Source organism: Silurus aristotelis, assembly GCF_946808225.1.
Source record: "Silurus aristotelis genome assembly, chromosome: 11".
NCBI lineage: Eukaryota > Metazoa > Chordata > Actinopteri > Siluriformes > Siluridae > Silurus > Silurus aristotelis.
In genome coordinates, this window is record NC_139584.1 from 24,600,706 (window position 1) to 24,627,924 (window position 27,219).

The following is a 27,219-nucleotide window of genomic DNA, read 5'->3' on the forward strand; positions in this document are numbered from 1 at the left end:
TCCAGAGTTTAGGAGCTAAATGTGAAAATGCTCTACCGCCTTTAGTGGACTTTGCTATTCTAGGAACTACTAGAAGCCCAGAGTTTTGAGATCTCAGGGAGCGTGACGGATTGTAGCGTGTTAAGAGACTGGATAGATACATGGGAGCCAAACCATTTAGTGCTTTATAAGTGAGTAGCAGTAGTTTGTAGTCTATTCGAAACTTAATAGGAAGCCAATGTAGGGACGATAAGATTGGGGTTATATGATCGTATTTTCTTGACCTAGTAAGAACTCTTGCTGCGGCATTCTGAACTAACTGAAGCTTGTTTATTAATGATGCAGGACATCCACCTAGTAATGCATTACAGTAGTCTATTCTAGAGGTCATAAACGCATGGACGAGCTTCTCTGCATCAGATACAGATAACATATTTCTTAGCTTAGAAATATTTCTAAGGTGAAAGAAGGCTGTTTTTGTAACTTGATTGATGTGATTTTTAAAAGATAAGTTGCTGTCTAAAATAACTCCCAGGTCTTTTACCGTTGAACTAGTAGTTACAGAACAACCGTCTAAATGCAGGCTGAGATGCTGGAGCTTCTGTGTACTATTTTTTGGGCCGATGAGCAAAATCTCCGTTTTATCAGGATTTAATAGCAGAAAGTTATGGGTCATCCAATCTCTTATTTCTTCAACACACTCAGTTATGCGAGCTAATTGAGCTGTATCGCCTGGTTTGGATGAAATATATAGCTGGGTATCATCAGCATAACAATGGAAGCTAATTCCATGCCTTCTAATAATATTTCCTAATGGAAGCATGTATATTGTAAAAAGCAGGGGTCCCAGAACTGACCCTTGTGGCACGCCATAATTTACTAGCATTATCCTGGATAGCTCTCCATTTAAATCTACGAAATGGTAACGATTGGACAGGTAGGATTTAAACCAGCTTAATGCCTGTCCCTGAATACCGATGTAATTCTGTAAGCGATCGAGGAGAAGATCATGATCTATAGTGTCGAACGCAGCACTAAGATCTAGTAAAACTAATAGGGAGATGTAGCCTTGGTCTGAAGCTAAAAACAGGTCGTTAGTGATTTTAACTAGAGCAGTTTCTGTGCTATGATGGGGCCTAAAACCTGACTGAAACTCTTCAAAGATATTGTTCTCCTGCAAGTGGTTACATAACTGGGCAGCGACAATCTTTTCTAAAATCTTAGACATAAATGGGAGATTTGAAATTGGTCTGTAATTCGATAGCGTGTTTGGATCCAGATTAGGTTTTTTAATGAGGGGCTTAATAACTGCTAACTTGAGGGATTTAGGGACATGACCTAACGATAGTGAGGAGTTAATAATATTTAAAAGAGGCTCACCAGCTGTATATAACACTTCCTTCAGTAGTTTAGTGGGAATTGGATCTAACTGACATGTTGTTGATTTAGCTTTCATAATAGCATCATACAGCTCTTCCTGTCCTATACATGTAAAACAGTGTAGTTGTGGGGTTGTAAGTACGATTGTGTCGGGAGATGCTGTCAGAGGTTGAACTGCCACAATTGTTTTTCGAATGTTATCTATTTTTTCAGTGAAGAAATTCATAAAGTCTTCACTACTAAACTGTGATGGAACACATTTTTCAGATCCCTGATTTGTTGTTAATTTAGCGACTGTACTGAAAAGGAACCTGGGATTGTTTTTGTTATTTTCTATGAGTTTGCTCAGGTGTTTAGCTCTAGCAGCTTTTAGCGCCTGTCTGTAGCTAAGCATACTGTCTTTATACGCAATTCTAAATACCTCCAATTTAGTTTTCCTCCATTTTCTCTCCAGATTACGTGTTGTTCTCTTTAGGGCATGCGTATGACTATTATACCAAGGTGCAGGTGCTTGTTCTCGAACCTTTTTTAACCGGATGGGGGCAACAGTGTCTAAAGTGCTAGTGAGGATAAGGTCTATGTTGTTCGCCATCTCATCAAGGTGATCAGCATTTATGGGTTTAATGTGAAACTGAGATAAATCAGGCAGGTTATTTATGAATCTGTCCTTAGTGGTTGGAATAATAGTCCTACCAGGTCGATAACGTGGTGAAACACGGTTAATCTGCTCTACCGGTAGTGTGTACAGTAGGAGATAATGGTCTGTGATGTCATCACTCTGGGGTAAAATATCTATATCAGTGACGTCTGCTCCGTGGGATATTATTAAGTCTAGTGTGTGGTTAAAACGGTGGGTTGGTCTGGTGACGTTTTGTTTAACTCCAAAAGAGTTTAGTAAATCGACAAATGATAATCCTAGGGCATCGTTTTCATCATCTACATGAATATTAAAATCTCCTACAAGCAGCACTTTATCAAAGCTGATCAGGAGGTCTGAGAGAAAACAAGCAAACTCATGAAGAAAATCAGCGTAGGGTCCTGGGGGTCTGTACACGGTGACCAGAGCGAGTTTTCTATGCATCTCTGAAAGTGCAATTTTAAGAACGAGCACTTCAAATGATTTAAAGCTGAATCCTAACCTCTGACTAACATTAAGAGAAGCACTATAAATGGTTCCTACACCCCCCCCACGACCAGTCTGACGGGGCTCATGCTTATAAACATATCCTGACGGTGTCGACTCGTTTAGACCCATATAATCACCTGGTTTAATCCAGGTCTCAGTGAGACAGAGTGCATCGAGATTATTATCTGTGATCATCTCATTTACAATCAGTGCTTTGGGTGCAAGTGATCTAATGTTTAAAAGACCGAACTTTAGAACTTTGTTGTGTTTGTTTATCTGGCATTTTTCAGTTTTAACTGCAATAAGATTATTTCTGGATCTTGTGTATGTAATTCTTGGTTTTACTACACGAGGAATAGATACGGTTTCTATAAACTGGGCTGTGTGTGAACTTGTAACTATTTGGTCTGTAGTATGCGTGTTCTTATAGTTGAAGATTTCTTGATGTCTTACCAGTCAGATGGTGTGTAGTATCCTAGAGATGTTATCTGATAGCACTGCTGCTCCAACTCTGCTGGGGTGCAGGCCATCAGGGCGGAAGAACCTTGGACGCTCCCAGAAACAGTTCCAGTTATTAACAAAGAGAAGTTTATGTTCTCGACACCATGACTGTAACCATTCATTTAGAGCTAAAAGTCTACTAAACTTCTCAGCCCCTCGCTGGTAAGTGGGAAGAGGTCCTGACACAATGATCCTCGTTGTGGGTGATGTGCTGCGTACCGTCTCCACCAGGATCCTGAAGTCCCTCTTTAAGATCTCCGTTTGCCGCAGCCTGGTGTCGTTTGATCCGGCATGGAGAACAACCGCTCCGAAGTTCTCCTTCAGGATCGCGGGTACCTGCGCAGCGACATCCAGAACACGAGCACCAGGAAAACAGCGAGTGTGCACCTTACCTTTAGCTCGGGTAGCGCGGACATGCCGGACGATGGAATCTCCGAGAATAACAGTGTCGCGTTCCGTCTCGCGGAGGGGGACGAAGCGGTTCTCGGTCGAGATCTCGAAGGCCGGTGGTGGAGGTGGAGACGTCCTCGATCGGGGCTTGGCTTGTCTCGGGGCTTGGCATATGCATAAGCAACATATTACACACCATATTTCTGAGACAAAAGTTTGTGGACGTCCGTATGTGCCTTTTGAACATCCCATTCCACATTTAGTCCTTATTTGATGTTATAATAACCTCCACTCTTCTGGAAAGATGTTCCACTAGATCTTACAGTGTGGTGGTTGAGATTTGTGCTCATTCAGCCACAAATTCAGATACTGGGGAGGCCTGGGGTACAGTTAGTGTTCTAATTCATCCCAAAGAGCTCTATTGTAGACTCGAGATTTTCCATTCCAACCCATGTAAAGCATATATTCATGGAGCTGGCATTGTGAACAGGGTCATTGTTATGCTGGAACAGGTTTGGGTTTCCTAGTTTCCTAGTTCCATTGAAAGGAAATGAATGCTACCGCATCCAAAGGCATTCTATATAATTGTGTACCTCCACTTTTTTAGTAACAGTTTAGGAAAGAGACACATATGGCTGGTGTCCCAATACTTTCCATATGGTGTATTTTTTATATTGCTGAATGGCTGAATAAGTTACAGAATATTTCCTGATATGACTGAGTGATGGTAATCTTGAGCATATGCATAAGCAACTGAGCATGCAGGGGATTTTAATTTTAGCATAAAGCAGTGTAAAGCAGTGTAATGTAGTGTAATGCAGTGTAATGCAATGGGGAAGTGGTAGCTTAGTGGTTAAGGCATTGGTCTTTAGAAACGAAAGTTGTGAGTTCAAATCCCAGCCACACCAAAATTCTACTCTGGGGCCCTTGTGACATGCCCTTAACCACATAGCTGCTTAGTTTTATGAATGAGACAAATGTAAGTCGCTCTGGATATCGGCATCTGCCATAAATGTAAATGAATTCACCGACCACGATTGAGTGATAAACAGAAAATAATATAGACAATAAATTAATCAAGCTAAAAATCAACTATGTATTGCTAGTCATCTAAAGAGAAAGTTATATTTTGATATTCTATACAATATATATATATATATATATATATATATATATATATATATATATATATATATATATATATATATATATATATATATATATATATGAATATATTACCTGTTATTATATTTTATAACATATTTCATTTAGTCTCTCATGGCTCATTATATGTGGGACTGTTAAGTGTTGTCCAATATAGACGAGACTTAAAGGAAATCCACTTCTTTTCTTCATTCCTGCCCTCATCCTCCTTGTCATTGGTTGAGCGTATAATCCTCCTCTTCCTCTCCTCTTCCACTTCTCTGCTTTTGAGCTCTCGGGCCTCAGTCCTTCTAATTCGGCCTTATCAGTGCAGTAATTTAGTCTGCACAGCTTGGGTTTCTGTCAGCCGCCGCTGCCTCATTGTCCCACGCAGCTGTAGTTTAGATAAACCCTTCGACGGAACAATGTCTACGCTGACCTTTACAGACCCGATCGCACTTGTTTCCCCCAAAACTAATTTCTGCAGCTTTTGACCCTGGGAGGGCATTACGGACGAGATGAGTGAGCTGCATGAAGACAGGGGAGAGAAGAGAGAGGATTTAGATATCCGGCAGCTTCTGGCTCAGTCTGCAGTGCCATTCTGATCTCTGCGCTGTGACATATGGACAAAAACTATTTTTATTATTTGATTGAATAAAATATACTTTTTTAGTGCTATATGACAGAGTTATACTATATACAATATCGATCTATTGCTTTTGGGGTTTTTTTTTGTAGGTGGTGGATTTCTAGCCTTAGCACACTACATATTCAGCATGTGATCAAAGCCTTTGAGTAGAGTGTGAATATCTGTGTGAAATGCCTGAGCTTGTTTTCACGTTCAAACCACTATAATTCATCGGCGTCTGTTATCATCGGCTCTGTCAGCTCTACACAACTTCCTTGCATTATGTGACAAACAAGCAGAGGAAGCTGAGCAAAGAGTGGAAGCTTGGATTAAGGAGGGGGGGAAGGGGGGGTGCAAACGGATTCATACTAAACGCTCCGTTTTTTCCCTCCTCTGTCATCCTTCAGCTTGATGAGCACTCGAAGATGTAAATCCAAAAATCCCACTGTCCATCAGGCTGTGCCCATCGAAAGCTCTCTGAAAAGAGACAGACGGGACGCACAAGTGCTTCAGTTAGAGCCCCAGCTCAAGTGGCCAGCCAGGTTCGGGATGCTCGTCTATGGTTCCCAGGGCGATGCGAGCCCTCGCACCCGTGTGCGCACACACACACACACACACACACACACACACACACACACACACACACACACACACAAGGATTAACTTTTCACATGGCTGGGGGTCCGCGCCTGAAAAGACCTGACAACCAAACAGCTTTATTAAAAAACAGAGAGAAGAAGCAAAAGGGGAGGGAGGAGAGAGGGAATTCTTCACATGATGGCCCTGAGAGAGGATTTTGGATATAGAGTGTCCCTGAGTTTTTTTCTTACATTCTTTTTCTTTTTTGCTTCCTTTTCTTTTCTTTTTTTTTCTTTTCCATTCTTCTTTTTTTTTTTTTGGAAAGACCCACTTTTGAATTGAAAGAACAAATTGTCTCCCTCCACCGTTTTTTATTCCTCTCTCCTGGACAGTCGAGATGGATTCCTGAAGCCGATTATCAGTGAAGTAGGTCCATATTGTGTGTGAAGTCAGAAATGGGCTCAAGCTCAATTGAAATGAAGTGAAATCATTTTAGTGAGTTATTTTCAGAAAGCTTTTTTTTTTAGTAAAGATGTGTTTAGATAAATTATGTCATGTGAGGGATTTGACTTGAGTGTCCAGCTATAAGCTATACTTTTATATATATATTTTTTTTATTATTAAATATAATGTCTTAAGGGACTGCAGTGACTGTCTGTAACAGTGAATCAGGAAACTGAATCTGTTTAAGGACATGCACTTGGAATGGCCCATAGCCAGCCTAAGGACAGAAGGGTGGATGTAGTTAGTAGGGCATATCCTTTCCTTGCTTTACCCACAGACTTAAGCTATCATTGTCCTCGACTCTTCATAACACGCACAGAACAGAAACAGGAACCGGAGAACTTTTTGTTGTACTCTTGAATGAACTGCGTGCATGAGCTAATTCCTGCGTATATGTAGAATTTTTTTGTGTGTATGTGTGAGTTATGGAAATATTCTAATATGCAGGATGTCTGTACGTCAATAAAATTAGCTGTGGATATTACGAATTTGAGCAATTTATTAGTCTAGAGGAAGCCAAAGCAAGGCTTCAGCATTTCGTAGATTAGCTCAGGTCTCGAGGTGAAGTTACGGCTACAGTACACTAAACTCCAGCGAAATCCGTCGGATTTCTAAGACTCTCCAGTTACGGTGTTTACCAGACAATCTCAACACACCTTTTATAGTTTTCTCTTCCTCAGCCATCACATTTCAAGATAAACCCTTCTCGCTCCCATGTCCGGTCACTGTATCCCATACGGGGCGGCCATGCACGACTTCTGAATGGGCATCAGAAAGTTGATCTTCGCTGAGCATTAAGGCCTATGACTGAGGGTTTTGACTAACCTTAAACTCTTTCTCTCGTTTACTCTCTTTCATGCTTCCTCATGTGAACTCTCTCTTTCTGCTTCTCTTTCTTCTCAGTCTTGTCTCTATTTCTCCATGTCATACATATATTCTCTCTGTCCCTCTATATAGGTGCTGATTTTTAAGACATAGCTCCACATTTATTCCAAAGTTAAAAGTTGTTTAAAGCGTTCGCAGTCATATAGTAAAAAAAAAAAAACAAGGCATGAAAATTAGTCAGAGAAATAGGAATTTGTTCTCATCGCTGTATTAACTGCTTCCAAAAATCCTCCTTTACTCACGCAATCAACCGCTCCCAAGTTGCCCAGGCTCCCTTTTCTCTATGAACGCTTAGTACTTGACTCAACATGGGAAAAGGCTTTGATTGCTTTAATAGCAATACAGTGGCCTGGGAAGTGGAGCATATTAATGCACATAGGGGGAAAATCTGCTGGCTTTTCAGGGGAGGTTGATTAGGGGAGCTTAGAAGTCTTGCATAAATACATAAATAAATAAATAAATAAATAAATAAATAAATAAAGGGGGAGTGGTGGCTTGCCGATCGGAAGGTCTGGGGTTCAAGCCCCGGTATCGCCAAGCTGCCACTCTTGGGCCCTTGAGCAAGGCCCTTAACCCTCTATGCTCCGGGGGTCCCTTACGAGGGAAATATCAAGGTCCGTGACGTCGGAGTGACGTAGGGCCGCCTTCCCGTGGGCTCACCACCTGCAGGAGGGACCGTAAGGGACGGTGCTGTGAGGATTGGGCAGCAGTCGAAGGCGGGGGCCTGCTTAGACTGCTGCCCCTGCGACCCGAATTACGGATAAGCGGGAGAAAATGAATGAATGAATGAATGAATGAATGAATAAATAAATAACTGGGGCGAATAGAGACTGAGCAAATTGTACTATTGTGTAAGGATAATTAAACATATGCATTTTTAGCTATTTGTCTTTTTCGGAAAGCATCGCTTTTCTCACTCTCACTCACACACACACACACACACACACACACACACACACACACACATGCACATACTCATACACAGAGATATTTGCGATGCGTGTCAGGCTTATGAAAACCAGCAGGGATTGTTCCTGAATTAAGCAAAGTCAGGGGTGCCTAAATAGGGGCCGAGATGTAAAGGGGAAATGGGGGGTCAGGCCTGGATTGTGCCTGAATTAGCCCGACTATTCAGAACCCCCTGAAAAGCTCCTGGGCTCTTTCTCCCCAAGCAAATTGGGAGGAAATCTGGCTATTGTCACGTGTTTTGAAGTGGCTAGGGGTTTAGTGGGGTGCTTACCTTCAGATGAAAGCTGAGACAATGGGGCGGCATGGGCCAGCATCGGCAGATGGACTGCTGGAGAGCAATCCTGAGTAAAAGGGCATTTTAAAATGGTGGGTGCAGTCAGCTAGCTGCTGGTGTTAGACGAAACAAAGATTCGCTAATAACCACAACTCGGCTGGAGGTGCAGTGTTGATGTGGTGCTCTGAAAGATTTTTCATCCCCGTTGAAATCAGGGCACACATCTGTAAAAGTTGAACGTCCAGCGAACATTATCACAATGATAAATTTTTCAACACATTTTAAGAAGATGTGAAACAGAATTCATACTGATCTTTGATGAAATGGCTCAAATTTAGCTTGGGGAAAGTGGACGAAATAGTTTCTGACCGCATGAACTTCATGAACTTTTTAATTTGACACTGTTGTGTGCATTAGCATGTTGCATGCACTCACATGTGAATGAGTTCGAACTCAGTCTGTTACCACGTTGACCACGTACCAAGTTTAATTGCTAACCAACAAATTTTATCCATAAGCAAGATGCTAAGAAGCTGTGAAAGCCTTGCTGTGTTGCAGAAAAAGGATTAAATTCTTAGTTTTTCATTTCGATGACTTTAAGGTTCAAAACTTTAACACTTTTCGCGGTAGTAAAACTTGAAATTTTCCCTGCACTCCTGTTATACCCCTGTTTCTTCTTCTAGTCAGTTCCATGTGCGTCAACGAAACTTTAGATGGCAGAGCACCATCTACTGACTCAGTGTGCGATTGTGTGAGGGAGTGCACCGACTTTAAATGGATGAATATTTACCACTTTAATGAATATTAATGTACTTCTACAAAACTTCCTTTTCAAATATTGTGGGAGTGTGTGTGTGTGTGTGTGTGTGTGTGTGTGTGTGTGTGTGTGTGTGTGTGTGTGTGTGTCTGTGCATCACACTGTTGGTAGTCAGGAAGTGTGCTGATCAGCAGTGATTGGAGCTCTGGCTGCCAGCCCTCACCTCACCTCTCCTGTCCTCTCCTGAGGCACCGAGTCCATGTTTCTCGTCAATTCGTGCACCCTCTTCCTCCCTCTCCACCCCTGAGGTCTTCCGGAGCCTTCCTCAACATTCTGCCCGTGTCCGCACTCTCATTAATCAACGTCAGGCTCAGACCCCGAGCGCAACAACAAGGCCAGTATTCTCGTCTCTGGCCCCCTCAAACGCTCATACATCTCATTGTTCCTCCACCAATTCACATGGGTAAGAGAAAAGGGCCAAGAACCCCAACATGAAAGGGATGAGACCGAAAAACGAGCAAAGACGAGGCATCGCTTTCTTTTCGGCTCTCCTCCTTCTGCTCCTCCTCCCCGCAGCATTCTCTCTATCTGTCGCTCTTTTTATTCGGGACAAAAATTTAGCATCGTAGACATGATCGCTCAGGAATCATTCATCTGACAGCCCTAAAAAACAGGCTTTGAGATAGTGAGTGAGAGAAAAAGAAAACAGGAAGGGGTTGGGCTGTCCTGGGGAAGAGGGTGATGTGTATGCCACTCTTTGTCCCTTGTTTGTCATTAACCTTTGCTGTAACTCCCGGATGGAGCTGCCACTTTTTTTGTACAAAGACAGCACTTTTTTCTGCCTAAGGAAAAAAAAATTATTCATGTATTGGGGGAGAGAAAACTCAAATATTTTTCGAAGCGGGTTATGCTGATACTGAACATTTTGACAGACAACAAAGCAAAGATTCAGTCAATTTAAACAGAGCCAAGCTGACAGTGTTGCTGGTTTGCATAAGCGAAATAAAAACTCATTTCAGGCAAAAGAAAGACTGGCAGTATGTCTCTTTTTCTCTCTCTCTCTCTCTCTCTCTCTCTCTCTCTCTCTCTCTCTCTCTCTCTCTCTCTCTCTCTCTCTTTCTTTCTCTTTGCATGTGGCAGTCGTTTGCTGTCATCATCAGTGACCCAATGTTTCTAATCATATAATTGAATGTGTGAAATTTTTTCCCTCCCACTGCTTTGAGATATTTTGTACAATTGTTTACAGGTGCTTAATAATTTGTTTTTGTTTTTTTGGAATTTACAAAGAAGAAGGGAGAGAAGAGAGAGAAAGAGAGAAAGAGAGAGAGATATGGCACAGAGTGACCCTTGCCTGGATGACTGATGACCCCTTCTCCTGTTCACGTCAGCCCTTTTGCCTAGCCTAGTCACATGCCACATTGTGTAGCACTGTTTGCCAATAGACCTCTGTCTTCAGCACAGAGAGGCAATCAGTCTTTTCATCTGTGAGCTCTTGCTTTCACACACCCTCATACAGTTCCTCCGGGCAGCGGCCGGCTGGAGGGAGAAGGGCAATGGGAAATTACATTGCCAATCAATCTTCTCTCCTGTCTTGATGAAGGCTGTCTAAACTTTCGCTCTTTAACTAACCCTCAGAGGTCCATTAAGAATGCTGGACATAAAGTGGACAAACAATAGGGAAGATTAAAAGCCATTCGATTCTACCCGTGGTGTTGAAGGTGGGGGTTCAGCCTGGAAAACGCAAGGGCTGGTGCTAGCAATGGTGTCAATGATATCTTTAGGAAATGTAGCTGTTCAAAAAAGGGAAAGGTATCTAATGTGGGGTTTTTTTTCACCCGCAATCTTTTTTTTTTTTTTTTTTTTTTACTATGGGAGCCATTTGCCTTGACAGAAAGCATTGTCAGTTTGGGTGACATTTCACAGAGTAGGATAATTGAAGCTTGGGAGACCTTACAGATTGCATAGCAATGTGGGCACTGACCATTAGTTTTTTTTTAGATTTTGTTTGTGGAAGGTTAGCAGATTCTGCAGCGAATATCGCCTGACTTAATTAGGCATTTTTTAAATGATTGAAAATAGGCATATGCTCAATTCACATTGAAGACAACTAAACATATTAAGTTGCAGTATGAAACCACCTTCAAGCCAAGGTTTGAAATAATAGAAACAGAAGATCCTGTTGAAAATAAATTGAACATTTCTGATTATCTTTAGTGTCTCTGGCTAGTATATATGCATTATATAAATATGCATTATTTATTAAGAGGCATGAATTAATTGGAAAATGTGTTAATTGAAAGCAGACTTATGTCTAAAAACATCCTTCAATGTAATGTCAAATATTCATTAAAGTGAACCCATGTTAAACTTTAAGAAATGTCAAGCTGCAATTAGAGTCCGTTTCTGATATTGTTTTCAGTTCTTTTCTAAGAGGTGAAAGAATGTACTCTGAGCGTTAGCAAGTGACAGAGGCCACAACTGAAAGCTCAGCAGGCCCTCGGTTCAACGAAACAGACTGACTCCAAGGTTATTTTCTCAGCTCAAAAGAGGGCAAAAAATACCATGACGGTCTCAGAGCAAATTTCTAAATGCCCATACACGGTATTAAGATGTTTCAGATCTGCGTTGGCCCACTGCTCTCCCTCCTTGTCTCTCTCCCTTGTCTGGGACGATGGCCAAGTGCCACCGAGGACACCCTGTCTAATAAATCATCGCTATTTCAACATCTGCAAGGCCCAAAGGCTCTACCCTTCACTGAGATGGGCTCTTCTCTCTCACACCGGGAGAGCCCTCAGGGATGACAAAACCCGCTATTGTCTCAGTTCTAGTGAAGAGGAGTCTCTCTTCTCTTGCACTCGTTTTGACAAAAGGCGTCTGAAGGCCAGCTTTAGTCTGCCAGCAGAGATGGCCTGCTCTCGGCAGGGAAGCCACTCTCCCTCGCTTGCCATCTCTTTCTCTCCATCTCTACCCTCTCTCGTCTATCTTTTAATACTCTCCTCCTGCGGAGGTCACTCGCCAAGCCTGGCTCCTTTCATTCCCACCGCACTCTCAGAAAAATATAAAGACATCAAGTGCGGAGGAGGGGAGGGGGGTGGAAGCCAAAATTGCCAGAAAGAGATATTAGGCATGGCTGTCACAGCCATTCTTTGGCCACTTTTCATCTAAAGTGTAATAGAGCAAAAGAAGGGTAAAGAAAGTGATAGATAAATAAACAGCATGGTTGAAAGCTTGGATCAGGAGCTTGTCGTGTTATTCATTTAAAAAAACGTGGATAGAAAAGGGTGGATAAAAACGGGCAGTTACATAGAAAGAGGGGAAAAATCAATTCTGAGCATTTCGATGTATCGCTAAACTCCGAACTTATCTATTCATTGGGTTTCACTGGATTGTGCAGAAGACAGCATGGTGCACGTATGTGTGTTGATGAGAGTGAAGCTCGTGTGTACTTACCAAGTGCTTAATAAGAGTAAAGCGATTCTGGAAGGTGTTTTTAGCCTTTCGCCACATCGATAGCTGAAGTTCCCCAGCCTAATTTCAGCCTCATCCTGTTATTGTCAAGGGTCTTTCTTTTCCTATTCACTGTCATAGGCAAAAATTTAATCCCTTGTGATGCTGAACAAGACTACCCAATGCAAATAGGACCCACACCAGAACCGAGCGCATAAGATCTGCTTTATGCAGTCAGGACACAAGACAGACTGAAACTTTCAGGATGAATGAATTGAAAAATATGTGATCTCTTTGAGACTGCTGGTCCTGAGTCAAACAGTGATGATCTTGGCTGCTGGTAGCTCAAGATTCTTATGACTTTGTTGTTTTTCTTGCTATGCTATTTTGCCAAATCAGGTAGTAGTTCTCTTTACAAACATGTGTATTTATCCTCATCTTTAACTCCCCCCTTTTTCAGACGAAACAGAACAAAACATAAAAACATTTGTTTGGCAATGAACCCAGAGAAGAAGCACACATTTACTGCTGGCAGGCAGATCTTGATGTCTCAATCTGCAGCACATCAGCACCATGAAAAGAGGCATTTGACAGCATTTCCCAGCATCCAGCAGAGCCCCGGCAAAAGCCACACAGTTCTGAAGAGGTTCAGGGCACCGAGCCCAACACCAGTCCCAACTGTCTGTGCTGCATGAAAGTGGCAGATAGCAACAACACACACATTGTCTATCCGGACCTGCCACAGAGCTTCAGAGTGGGGGCTGGCGAGCAGAACAGATTGCTATTACTTGTTGGCCTTGGCTGGTATGGACAGTGTGTAGGACTTGGATATGGCAATGAGTAAAAACATTTAGCATGCCTTTTGCCAGACATAGCACACATGATTTGTTCTGCTATTTAAATGACTTTGTTTTTCTTGTCGGCAAGACAGTGATGTGGACGATTCTGATAACCGAATGCATCGTTTTAAAGGTTGCAGAGGAAAGATAACTAGCCCAGAGTACACAAAGGTTTCCTAAACTCGCATATGATTTTTGTTGGCTGTGAGCAGATCATGGTAGACAGATAGGGAGAAATGTACAGAGAGCAAGAGAGAGAGAGAGAGAGAGAGAGAGAGAGAGAGAGAGAGAGAGACCAAGTGTCACTCATCATTGAGAGGCCACTTCCATGGGAAACGCTGAGCTCATGCACTATCGGCCCTGTAATGGACACTTTAGAGGGGATGGACTGCCCTGATAGGTCCCTTGGCCCTGATAAAGCAGAATTCCTGTCTGGAGTAAAACCCAAACACCATTAACAGCAACGTTGCTACCTCAAACCCCCCTGCACTCCTCTGCCCATTGGCATAAAGCAGAGGCAGATTCCTCTGTCCGACTTTGGCAGGACTGGATGGCCTCTCCCTTCAGCACCGCGCCACTTATCTCCAGCCAGTAGGTAGTGATAACACAGTTAACAACAATAATGTGTAGCTGGGGCACACAGCTGCCATCAAGACAAGTCAGAGCTCTTAAGCTTCGGTATATCATATCAAAAGATCTCTGTCCTCCATGGCCACTACAGTGAGACACACTACTTCATGCCATTTTTTTTTTGCAACAGAATTATGGTTATCCTAACATGGTGTCTAACGTTAACAAGCAAAAGAATGAAAAAGAAGAGGGATTTATCAATCCTATCAAGCCTGTACATATTTTCCCCTCTTTCACTCGTCTCTTGTTGCCTTTGGGGAAAGCCTCTTTTAGTTTAAAACTCGTGTTCTGAAGATAAATGTTAGCCAGAGGGGCACGTCATCATTGCTTAACTTACAGCTGCAGGGCGGATAAAGCCAGATTTGTGTTTTTTTGCAACAGAGGTACGGATGAGTTCTCACTCAGCGCCACAAGCGTTTTGCATCTCAGCGCCCAGCCACATCCATTACACCGCCGCGACACTGAAGAAACATGATGTGAACGCCATGCAAAACTTTCGCTTTTTCCTCCTCGTTTCACTCATTTTCACTTCTCACCCTCTTCTGCGATCAGATCATGTGCATTTAATGTAAAAACAGCAAAAGGAAAAATACGTTCTGAGTTCCTTTTGTAAACAGTTTGCCTAATGATCGCCCGACTTGCATGGCTGACGGAAAGTTCAAGTCAAGACTTTTTGCATCCATCAAAGTAACTATGGCCTCCAGGGTGCATCAGATTCATAAGGCCACAGTGTTTCTGTGCTCTGTAGTCAGAAAAAAAAAACACAAACAATGGAAACTTGAACATGCTTACTCACTTGACTAGACAGAAGCAGTAATACTAATAACGTTGACAATGATGATGACCTTTACCTGGATGGCCATTCTTAGTATTCGTCTGATGGCTCTTTATGATAACAGTGGATAAAAATGCACCACATCAAACATCCCGGCTTGGTGCTTTTGGGGCCCTGGCAGCTGACACTGCTGTAAAGCGTTATCTGCTGGCTAATAAAGTCATTTGTGATGAGCCGAAGTTCATCTGCAGGCACGTTTGCAGACAGCACCTGTCATCCCGGAATTATTTATAAAGTCATTTAGGGGAGATTTACTGATCTCCTTTAACGTCTCGGCGATCAAAAGTCAACGTCAGCGCCGATCCAAAGTCAACGATGCCCTCTGAGATACCACATTTAAAGACAAAGGCTTAGGCTTGGTCTTGATCCAAACACCACCATCTTGCAGAAGCCCACCTACAAAGTCCAGGCTGATAAGATTGACTCTCGTCTGTCTGGCTTTTATTGCTGTGATTTGGGGCTCATGCTCATGATGTGTTGTGGCCACATGTGTACATCAGAATTACCTAGGGTAGCAGGATATGGGTGCATGTTGGAAAACCTGGAATGTTCCCCATTGCCCTGAGTCATTAGTGTAAATAAAATGATAATTAAGGTCAGCCATAAACAGTGTCCAGAGATGTTCCCTTGAGTCCATGCTAGGCCTTGAACAGCTCATCTTTCACCTAATCTTTGCAGTTTAAGAGTAAACAGAGTGCTGTGAATCATGGGAGTGCAATGTGCTGGGCCAGGCTAATCAATTTCATTAGCTGCATCAATCATCGCTCGCTGACGTTTATTGTGCTGGTGATGGGTTGATCTTGTGGACTTGGGGACAGGCAGCTTCAGTGATAAATGCTGCTATCTCCAGAGAGCAGAAATAAATAGAGGCCTCTTGTCTTCTGTGGGAGAGTTGGGCCGAAAAATACGGTGAGCGAAGAGGGACAAAAAGGTTACAACGAATAGATCAATCCCATCATAGCTGCACTACGTTTCCACACAGACATATAGAGAAAAATCAATGGGCAGAGATGCCTGGAATAATGAATTGAGTGCCACTTCTTCAGGGAGTTCACTGACACGCTGTTTCGAGGCGATCATTTTCGATGACAGTAAATCAAGCATTTCACGGCCATGAATCAATTGAAAGGTAAACAGAGCGAGTGTGTTCTCTGCAACAATGTGCCGAGAAGACATTTTCCTATCATGTTTTGATGGAGTCGAGCCCATTTTCTCTCTGGTCATACTCTTAGGACCATATTGCAAAATTTCACTAGGAAAAAATCCAGAAACTTTTTTTTTTTTCTCCTGAAACAAATACTCCCATGGCATGGAAGCACTGCAACTGCAGATTAACGGAGATATATTTTCCCCTGTGTCCTCTTTAAAACTTTTTTAAAGCCTGAAATTCACTGTGTACTCTGTTTTTTCTACAGTATTCGGAACACAGCCATCCATCATTACCATTAATACAGGAGCATCTGTGTTTGCATGGGAGAACAAAAAAAAAAAATCGTGTCTGTCCTCAAAAGCTTGCGAATCTTCAGAAATGTTTATTTATGCATTGAACCCAGCAGTAGTTAACAGGCTTCTAAGTGAAGGAATGGCTTGTTGAAAGAGTCTAAAGTGTAACTAAAGTAATCGGACAGCTAAACTAATATTTTAGGTTTTTTTTTCGATTTTTGGTCATCCTCGAACATCCTACATCGTGAAAATCTACCGTTTCTAGCGAATTCTCTTCAATCATTAATGACAGAAGCGTTTGCCGCCACCGCCGTGGAAATCACTGGCAGCCGGATAAATAAAACATAAAACTCTCTGAACTTTGGCCCTCATCAGCCGTACAAGTGGAGGAAATATCCTGTTTGTGATCCGTACTTTGTATCACCTGGCGGTATCTCTTGGCTACAGCTTTCAATTTCACTCTTTGAATTTTTTAGTGGTCAATGCGGGGAACTAATCTGATCTGGACGCGTCTCAAGCCGGGAGGGCAAACGGTTTTCCAGCTACAGTTCATTTCACGCACACAAGAGTGTGTTTTCTGTTGTCAGCACGACCGCGGAGCTGAAACGTCGCGAACGCTTAATTCGCCATTAGAACCATTACAGATGTTGTTGTTGGTGGATTTACTCAACGAAGCCCTGTTCCAGTTATCATCAGCCGTGATTGTTTTCCATTCGGCTTAAACTGATGGGCACGTGAACAATTACATTTTTCTTTTGCATTGCGTTACTTTTCATTTATTTAGCTTTTTTTTTATTTTACAACATTAGTCTTTTTCTTTAGCAAAAAAAACAACAACAGCTTTTAGAGATTTTTTTTTCTTTTATGCCAAAAGTTGAAGAGTCCATTTGACATAACTCACTCAGTGATGGGGTTCATGTGTGTGTGTGTGTGTGTGTGTGTGTGAGTGTGTGTGTGTGTGTGTGTGTGTGTGTGTGTGTGTGTGTGTGTGTGTGTGTGTGTGTGTGTGTGAGTGTGTGTGTGTGTGTGTGTGTGTGTGTGTGTGTGTGTGTGTGTGTGTGTGTGTGTGTGTGTGTGTGTGTGTCTAACAAGGCCATTGTACTCCTTCTGTCAGCATGGTAACAAGTGTGGAGCTTCGCTGTCATCATGCTGAAGATGAGAGTGTAAATGATAGGATAAAGCACCACCCCGCTGTCAGTGAAACACATGAAAACACTCACATTCTCAGACATCTACAGCTTTGTCGAAACCCTCACCCTCACGCGATAAATCCTTCTTCATCCAGTTTTCACCGTTATTTCTTTCAGAGGAAGAAACCACATTCGAAAAAAAAAGGCCTGTGAATTGTTAATCACTAGAAATAGAGTAAAAAGGTTTAAAAATCCAGACTTAAGCACAAATTATCACTCTATCTTCAGCAAAGGATTGTTCATGTAAGTATAAATCCAGTTGCTGGAAATGAAAACTTACAGCCACTGAAACATCTTATTATATTTTGCTTATATATGTTATAGGGAAGCCAAAACTGCAGCTCAGATGTATGACTTTTTTTTTATTTTATCTGGCATGATAGTTTCCATCCTGGGGTTTGGCCCATGGACGATTCTATTGCAATATTTATGTCAGTTGTTGTTACATAGTTGTAAAAAGATTAACCGTCTTCTGGCTTCCATTTGCATTTTAATACTATATGACCCACCAGCAGTTGCAATGAATAAAACCGTTTAACTGTATGGGTTTAACAAAGGAGAGTCCTGAAGAGTGCTCAAGAGAAATATGTGAGTATGTATGTGTGTGTATGTATTCGGATACAAAAGGCTGGCTCATGAGCACTGGTGAACTCTGTGTTTTGCTTGGCTGAATAAGTGCTGCGATTATTCTTTTCCATCCGATGAGACAGATATAAAGATCCCCTGCACCCTCATTTTCTTTCTTATATACGTCTTGGCGACAAACACATTTGTCTTGCCCAATTTTTTTGTTTCCATCATTGTACAATCAGCCCCCCAATAAACCAGAACTTTACGTTTACAATTCACTTTGAACATGCATCTGGATTTGTTTTCTCATACCAAAAAACTAGTTCTCTCATAATCAGATGATGTATTCATTTATTTCCGGTGAAAAAAGATCTCCTCTGTGATTGACCTCTGCCTCAACCCCAGTCTGAGTATCAAATCCAATATTTGTGTTACTTAAGCTCATATATATATATATATATATATATATATATATATATATATATATATATATATATATATATATATATATATATATATAGAGAGAGAGAGAGAGAGAGAGAGAGAGAGAGAGAGAGAGACTTTTCACTTTTCATGTTTGGCTGGTCTCAGTCTGCCCTCAGCGCCGATATTTGCAAAAGCCGCAGTCCGGATGCCGGAGTAACTCCTCCTGAACATTTCCTCCCTCCTGATATTCCTTTAATATGCCAAGACTTTCTTGAGGTGAAGAGATTGAAGTCTGCCCAAAAAGACGTAAAGCGTGCCTCCTCATAACAGGTGGTTTAACTTTCTGGATAAACAAATTGCTGACAACCATTAATGGGGAAAAACTAAAAACATTAAATAAAAACAGATTTAGTTATTACATTATAAAAATGACAGTCTTCCATTTCTATGTCTTCTCTCTCTTCTTTCAGCTTGCAATCTCCAAATGTCAAATAATCTCATCTCGGAAAAATGCTTCTGTGTCTTTGAATTTGCATAAAAGCGAGATCCTGGCCCCTGAATTAAAAGCTTCTATTGATCTTCTGTAGACATCGGAGCACTTCCGTCCTCAAGTTGAAACATTGCTGGGCTCGCGGCGAACGTGACGCAGAAACGCAGATATTGATAAAGCAGTATCAGGTTTCAAACAGTCAATCATCGCGCAGGAGAGTGTATTAATAAATGTATTCAGATAATGAAAAGCCCCCGGCTTAAAAACAGAAACGATCTCCAGCGATTCTCCAGAGTTGCAAGTAAATCTGACACTTTTTAACGATCCTATCAGTGTTTATTATTAAGTGATAAAACACAGTTACTGTTACATCCTGATGTGTTTTATTTCTCGAATACATTCTGCCTTCTTTAACAATTACTTGTTTTAAGAACGAAAAAAACTACAGCTTTACCTCTGACTGTTGTGTGGCAAAGCGTTAACACTGGACCCTCCTTCAAAAAACGCTTTAGGTCTCATTTGGACACTATTTAAACATAAGTATTGGGACACTTTTCAGCCACATGTGGTTCTTATCCAAAATATATGGGATGTCTTTGGAAATACTGCAGCATTAAAATTTCCCCTTTACCTAAACTATGACCCAGACCTGACTTTTCCAGTCATATGTGGCCCTTTTCCAAACTGTCAGAGGCACACGATTGTATAGGATGTCTTTGGATATCTTTGGAAGAACCAAACCTGTTCCGAGCACAACAATGCCCCTGCGCATACAGCCGTCTCCACGAACATATGCTTTACATGGGTTGGCGTGGAAGATCATGAGTGACTTTTTATAGAGTTCTGACCTCAACCCTATTGAATGCCTTTGGGATAAATTGGAACATTGACTGCACCCCAGGCCTCCTCACCTTAACTACATCAGTACCTGATTTCCTAGTGGCTGAATAAACACAAACCTCCACAAGCACACTACAGAATATAACAGAACATCCGGGATGTTGAAAAAAAGAACATGTGCATCTACTATTCATATACTATTCTTATACCATTTTGGTGATCTCACATACCCCTTGAAAAATCAGTTATGTCAATTTATGCAATAGCTGTCAGAGAGTCACTGCTAGCAGCATGTGCTATCCTGTCTAGCCTTCATGTATGATTATTACGGATCATCCTCCTAAATGGTTTATCAATAAACACACTCCCCACCTTGATTTATCTGTATTGCTCTGCCAATATAAATGCCAGAGTCCTAAAAGGGCATGGTGAACTAAAAATGATGGATGATCATACCATGAATAGGGATATGGCTCTTAATAAATTTGAGGCAACTCATTATTATTAACAGTGATGTCGATTTCTTTTTAGACAGTGGTCCATAAAGCGGAGTCTTGCTCCATGGGTAGTCGCTAAGTTAGCATTTGTTAGTGCACATGATTGAGTGTAATTTTCTTTTTAGCTTTTCAAATAATGAGATTATTATTAGCATTTCAACTTTTTTTTATATAATGTGTCTTTCATTTTAACTTATGACTCAAACGGTGGTTGTTTTGTGGTAAAAAAAATGTTTTGTAGCATTATAGACACTATACAAACCACCAATACTATGTTATACTGCCAACTGTGCATGAATTGTAGCTGTGTGTCCTGACCTTGAAGTAATTCTTGAAGTGTTTGTCTCTCAAATCATTTTGAGTATTTTTTGCTTTCTAACACACCCACCTCATCCTGACCGAAAGCAAGGGCCGCTGTTAGCTTTACTCATGGTGATAAGCGTTAAACAAACTTGCTTGCCGAAGCCGTCGCTCCTCTCTCCTTTGTGCTCACACAATAGGAGTTCAGCATTCCTTTAGCCATCCGTTTCGCCGCCCGCCACGTCTTTCTCACACTCCCTGACAGGACAGGAGATGTTGATAAGAATATAATAGGGAATCAAACAATGCTAAGCTGGGAGCGATTATATTTAATTGCCCACGGTGGAGTGTTCACTATCAGTACTCCCTTGATGTTTGCCTTGGCCCTCAAATGCTGCAAGCCCTCAACTTAATAAAGTCATCACGAATATATCAGATTGTCGCTGGTTTCCTGGTATTTACTGCTGAACTTTTTCGGTGCTCTTACTTTTATGTGTAGGCTCTTTGTTGAAATTTTGTTCCACGGTGAGAGCAGCTCCCTGCATCCCTGTCGGTATCTTGAGGTAAAATCCCTGAATTACCTTGCTCGCCCTATTTTGAAGACCAATGACTTTAGATGTAAAAGATTAGCTGTGGCACTTTTACTCTAGAAAAAACACAATCCAAACACAGACATGCGCACATTAATGCTGCTACAGTGTAGGAATCCCTGAGGAGTAAAGAGTACCTGAAAATCATACTAGTAAAAGTATAAATAGCTTATAGCAAAACTTATTCAATTACAAGTAAAAAAATAATAATTCCAATATTCATTCATTCATTCATTCATTTCCTCCCGCTTATCCGTAATTCGGGTCGCGGGGGCAGCAGTCTAAGCAGGCCCCTGCCTTCGACTGCTGCCCAATCCTCACAGCACCGTCCCTTACGGTCCCTCCTGCAGGTGGTGAGCCCACGGGAAGATAATTCCAATATGACTGGAGTAAAAGCTTTAGAGTATCTATTTTCAACAGTGATTGAGTATTTGACTCCTACTGACTGAAAGCTGCACTAGTCCTCGACACCAAGATACGTGAGGTTTCCTAAAATACAAATCGAAGTGTACACCTCAACACTGCGTTAAACAAAGATCAACACAACAGCCTCTTCATCATGCCAGAATTAAACAAAGATCAAGCAAGTCGGCCAAAAAAAAATAAGACAATGTTGTAAAGTGATCTTGAATAAAAATATCTTCAACAAATTAGCAAATAAAATTACCGCACCTTGTCACAAAGAACTATTAAAAGGAAATGAACGTAAATATCGCCTCTGATGCAGATAAAACTGTTGTGTAAAATGTAGTTGGTAACAGTCAATAAAAATATAATGGAGTAAAAATTACATCTGTTGAATCATGAATGTAGTTGAGTAAGGAGTTAAAGTTGCTTATATCTTTGTTATTGGTAAAACTAGAAAGTAGGCTAAAATTTACTTGAGTACTGTAATGACACAGTACAATAACTTTACAACACTGAGGATATATTACATGATATATTACTGTGTTCTGGGTAGTATATACAGTGAGGAAAATAAGTATTTGAACACCCTGCTATTTTGCAAGTTCTCCCACTTAGAAATCATGGAGGGGTCTGAAATTATCATCGTAGGTGCATGTCCACTGTGAGAGACATAATCTAAAAAAAAAATCCATAAAATCACAATATATGATTTTTAAACTATTTATTTGTATGATACAGCTGCAAATAAGTATTTGAACACCTGTCTATCAGCTAGAATTCTGATCCTCAAAGACCTGTTAGTCTGCCTTTAAAATGTCCACCTCCACTACATTTATTATCCTAAATTAGATGCACCTGTTTGAGGTCGTTAGCTGCATAAAGACACCTGTCCACCCCATACAATCAGTAAGAATCCAACTACTAACATGGCCAAGACCAAAGAGCTGTCCAAAGACACTAGAGACAAAATTGTACACCTCCACAAGGCTGGAAAGGGCTACGGGGAAATTGCCAAGCAGCTTGGTGAAAAAAGGTCCACTGTTGGAGCAATCATTAGAAAATGGAAGAAGCTAAACATGACTGTCAATCTCCCTCGGACTGGGGCTCCATGCAAGATCTCACCTCGTGGGGTCTCAATGATCCTAAGAAAGGTGATAAATCAGCCCAGAACTACACGGGAGGAGCTGGTCAATGACCTGAAAAGGTTACTGTTGGAAACCACCGTTTCCAAGGTTACTGTTGGTAATACACTAAGACGTCATGGTTTGAAATCATGCATGGCACGGAAGGTTCCCCTGCTTAAACCAGCACATGTCCAGGCACGTCATAAGTTTGCCAATGACCATTTGGATGATCCAGAGGAGTCATGGGAGAAAGTCATGTGGTCAGATGAGACCAAAATAGAACTTTTGGGTCATAATTCCACTAAACATGTTTGGAGGAAGAAGAATGATGAGTACCATCCCAAGAACACCATCCCTACTGTGAAGCATGGGGGTGGTAGCATCATGCTTTGGTGGTGTTTTTCTGCACATTGGACAGGGCGACTGCACTGTATTAAGGAGAGGATGACCGGGGCCATGTATTGCGAGATTTTGGGGAGCAACCTCCTTCCCTCATTTAGAACATTGAAGATGGGTCGTGGCTGTGTAAGAAGCATATCAAGGTTCTGGCGTGGCCTAGCCAGTCTCCAGACCTAAACCCAATAGAGAATCTTTGGAGGGAGCTTAAACTCCGTGTTTCTTTGCGACAGGCCAGAAACCTGACTGATCTAGAGAAGATCTGTGTGGAGGAGTGGGCCAAAATCCCTCCTGCAGTGTGTGCAAACCTGGTGAAAAACTACAGGAAACGTTTGACCTCTGTAATTGCAAACAAAGGCTACTGTACCAAATATTAACATTGACTTTCTCAGGTGTTCAAATACTTATTTGCAGCTGTATCATACAAATAAATAGTTAAAAAATCATACATTGTGATTTCTGGATTTTTTTTTTTAGATTATGTCTCTCACAGTGGACATGCACCTACGATGACAATTTTAGACCCCTCCATGATTTCTAAGTGGGAGAACTTGCAAAATATTAGGGTGTTCAAATACTTATTTTCCTCACTGTATATATATATATATATATATATATATATATATATATATATATATATATATATATATATATATATATATATATATATATATATATATACTACCCAGAACACAGTATGGACTACAAACATGGCTACCATTTTTTAAAATATTCAAACAATTTGCTCAGACTCATACAACTTTTGATCTCACACACACACACACACACACACACACACACACACACACACACACACAAACACACACACACACACACACACACACACACACACTGACTACATTGTTTGTGTTTTCACTCCTCATTTTTTACCAAAGCTTTTTTGCCTCTGTCATTCAAGTTTACGACTGTTTGTTATCTTTCTATTTACCTCTTTGGTGTGCCTAGTTTTTCCAGTTTGCTCATCATATAAGCCACGCCTTTGATTTGATGTCTCTCCCTTGACTTTTATTTTTAATGTTTAAACTGCACTCGATTCAAACAATTACAGCAGCATCTAGCTGATCGCGATGCCAGGTGAGTATCCTATTCCGAACTCTACTATTTTTGTCTTCATTTTCCAACCCAAGCTTTCTTATGTGAATCATCCACCTGTGTTGCCTTGCTGTGTAAAGGATCCTTTCTCCAGAGTTCTGAGTATTTCACGAGCCATGAAGGGGTGTTTTAGTCTAACAAGCTTGCTCATGAATCTCCTCACAGTTTAAGTGATCTAAGGCTGAATACGGGCACGAAGGTGGGGTTAAATCCTAATGTGACCTGTTCACCGGATATCACTCGGATGTTGTTTATGCTGTTTTGACAGCAGTAATAGATTCCAGAGCTGCAGGAACTGTTATTATTCAAGCCTCCTTGACATGCCTTCTTTCCTCTTGCCGCTACCTCAACCTTGGTGGATCCATGCCATTGAAGGATGACTGATCTGTTGAGGCACCACATCATCTCATCCTGGTCACCATCAGAGCACAGCATTTAATCTTCTTGGGCTTTCCTGGGTGAGGTTCGATTTCCCACAGGTTTCATGGAAAAAAACTATATCACCCATTGGGCACCTCTCAGCTCTGTCACATGTAACATTATGAGGGATGAGTGGAGAAGGTTTTCAGCAACTTCAAATTTGCTGCTAATGCTATATGTGCTCTTTAACACCCATCTGTGTTCTGTGATCTTAGAGAAATGCTGGGAAGATTTGTTGCTTGTTGTCTGCATCTGCAATACTTTCTTTCTCTGGAGACTCCTGTGCACAGGTCCTTCAATGTCTCCTGCAACATATGCCTCATCTAAAAGGGGTGAAATCATTTGCACTCAATGTAGTCTTACCTACAGTCTATCAGGACCACCAACTCCATTTCCCAAAACACACCGTGGTCTACCAACATGGCTGCTCAAGTCCGTCTTACCTACAGTCTATCAGGACCACCAACTCCATTTCCCAAAACACACCGTGGTCTACAAACATGGCTGCTCAAGTCCATCATTCACAGAACCCACGGCAGCTGGGTACTTGCTGAAAACCAAGTTTTTTTTTTATACCACTCCTCTACATTTTCCCAGTGTTTGTCATTTCGTTTTTTTTATTGTTCGCTTGTCTTTTAATTGAAATGTCAGGTTTTTCCTGTTCTCTTATTGCAAGATCCTTACATATGCTTTGTCTTTGCCTTGCCTTGCTTTTGCAGTCTCATGTGCAAGCTGTTCATGTAGCAAGCTTGGCCTTTACCTCTGTGTGTATTTTGATATATGTATATTTATAACCATGAGAAACAGGGTTTACATTTAGCCCTGATGGGATGCCGGTTCCTGGACGCTTTTTACGTTTCTTTTTGTCCACTTTGGACTGAGCGACAGTTTCCTCCTCACTAATCTATGTGTCAGGAGATCAATAATGCGCCTGCGTCCACATATCTGAACCCTGCGCGCCTCGCCAAAACAAGAGAATATTCGCAATAACTGCAAAGCACAACTTTCAATTTGTGGCTTTTCTTCGTGTGGTTGTTCGAGCCAAAGAGATGCCACTCAGCCAGTTCAAAAGGCATTGAGGTTTGTTTTCTGGTGTTTCTTTTTGGAAACTTGCGGCTTTTGACATCCATAACCATCTATTGGCCGCACTGCTATATTGCCTCATATTATCCAAACTTGAGGAGAATTGTTTTTGGCAAAGTTCGCCGAAATTTCCCCGCTGCAAAATCCCTTACAAAAAATGGGCCTCGCTTTACTGCTTAGCTCTGACGTCCGGCTTTAACAGCTCTCTGTCAGGCCCATTCAAAGCTCTTCTTTAATTGCAATTACAATGAAATGAAGCCGTGACAAGGCAGCGTTGTCATGTGGTCCTGACTGAGGCTGTCTTTTCCTTCAACACTCACCCCATCACTTAGGGTAGTTTACAGGGGGAAAGTTATTATTAAGAAAACCTATTAAGTAAAACGAAAGGAGGTGTTTTCTTTGCCCATTGTGTGTCTATTAAGACAGCTGGATGGCTGGGTTGGAAAAGCTTGGCTGGTTTGTGTGGATGTGTGTGTGGGGTGAGGTTGTTTTCTTTTGTCTGTCTGTCTTCACTGTGTGTCACTATGAGTAGAGTTGAAGGAAATGAAGGTGTGCTTATAATGTTAATAACTGATTTTCTTTCCCTTCATACACATTTACTTTCTCTCTCTCTCTTTTTCCCTTTCGCTCTCTTTCTCTTTTTCTTACATACACATACATTGGTGATAATTAGGTCCAGCCATTTGGGTCTGAATCATTCGCCCTTGTATTTATTTTCAAACTTCTCCACCATAGCACCTCTGTTTTCGGACACTCTTAAGCACTGTCAGCGTGACATGCTAATCGGAGCACCTCGCGGCTTTTTCATTTACATAAGACGCTTGTGTATACAAACGTAGCGAGGTGCTTCTTAGAGCTCCAATTGTGCGTGTTACGCCTGTTCAGAAAGAAGCGGCGCAATTCCCGACTGGAGGATCGATGTCCCAAATTGGCCCGTCACAAAAAGTAAGGGAAGGGAAAGAAAACAAAACAAAAAAATAAGAAACGAGTCAGAGGAGTCACTCTAAAATGATTCTGACATGCCATAAATCATGGTGACGCTTGTGGGGAATCATACTTTCCAACCGTCTAATTAATACTTTATTTATTTACCTGACATGCACCCACACATATGGCCATCGCTCTCTGATTGAAGTCATTGGACAAGCTGGGTGTTGGTCAAGTATGTACGCATACCCACACACACACTCACATTCACACACTCATACACTCATATTCTCACTCTCTGTCTTTCTCTCTTAGTACCTGTCTGTAAGATTTGACTAAATAGGCTTCACATATTATAATATTAATGCTCCAATTAATATTCACAACATTGATTATTGATGATTAAACCCATACAGGTGTCTCAGTTATACAGCGAGTGAGGGATAAGGGAAGCAGTGGCAGCTTGGTGGTGCTTGGGATTTGAACCCATGACCTCCTGCTCAGAGTTCCAACATATTATCAACTCCTCTCTCTCT

The 27,219-nt window shown here is 41.5% G+C and overlaps 1 protein-coding gene across 13 annotated transcripts in view; it reads left to right on the forward strand.

Annotated features, from left to right (window-relative positions):
- prdm16 (PR domain containing 16) overlaps window positions 1-27,219 on the forward strand; it is a 180,523-nt gene that overhangs the window by 65,553 nt on the left and 87,751 nt on the right. For 2 of the 13 annotated variants that reach the window (XM_083554729.1, XM_083554730.1), the window contains exon 1: window positions 24,180-24,235. The exons of 9 other annotated variants lie outside the window; for them this stretch is intronic. The gene's annotated coding sequence lies outside the window, so the exon portion shown is untranslated. Of the gene's footprint in view, window positions 1-24,179; window positions 24,236-27,219 lie in introns of those variants that run through there. 2 more of the 13 variants (XM_083554733.1, XM_083554734.1) reach the window with 1 other exon arrangement.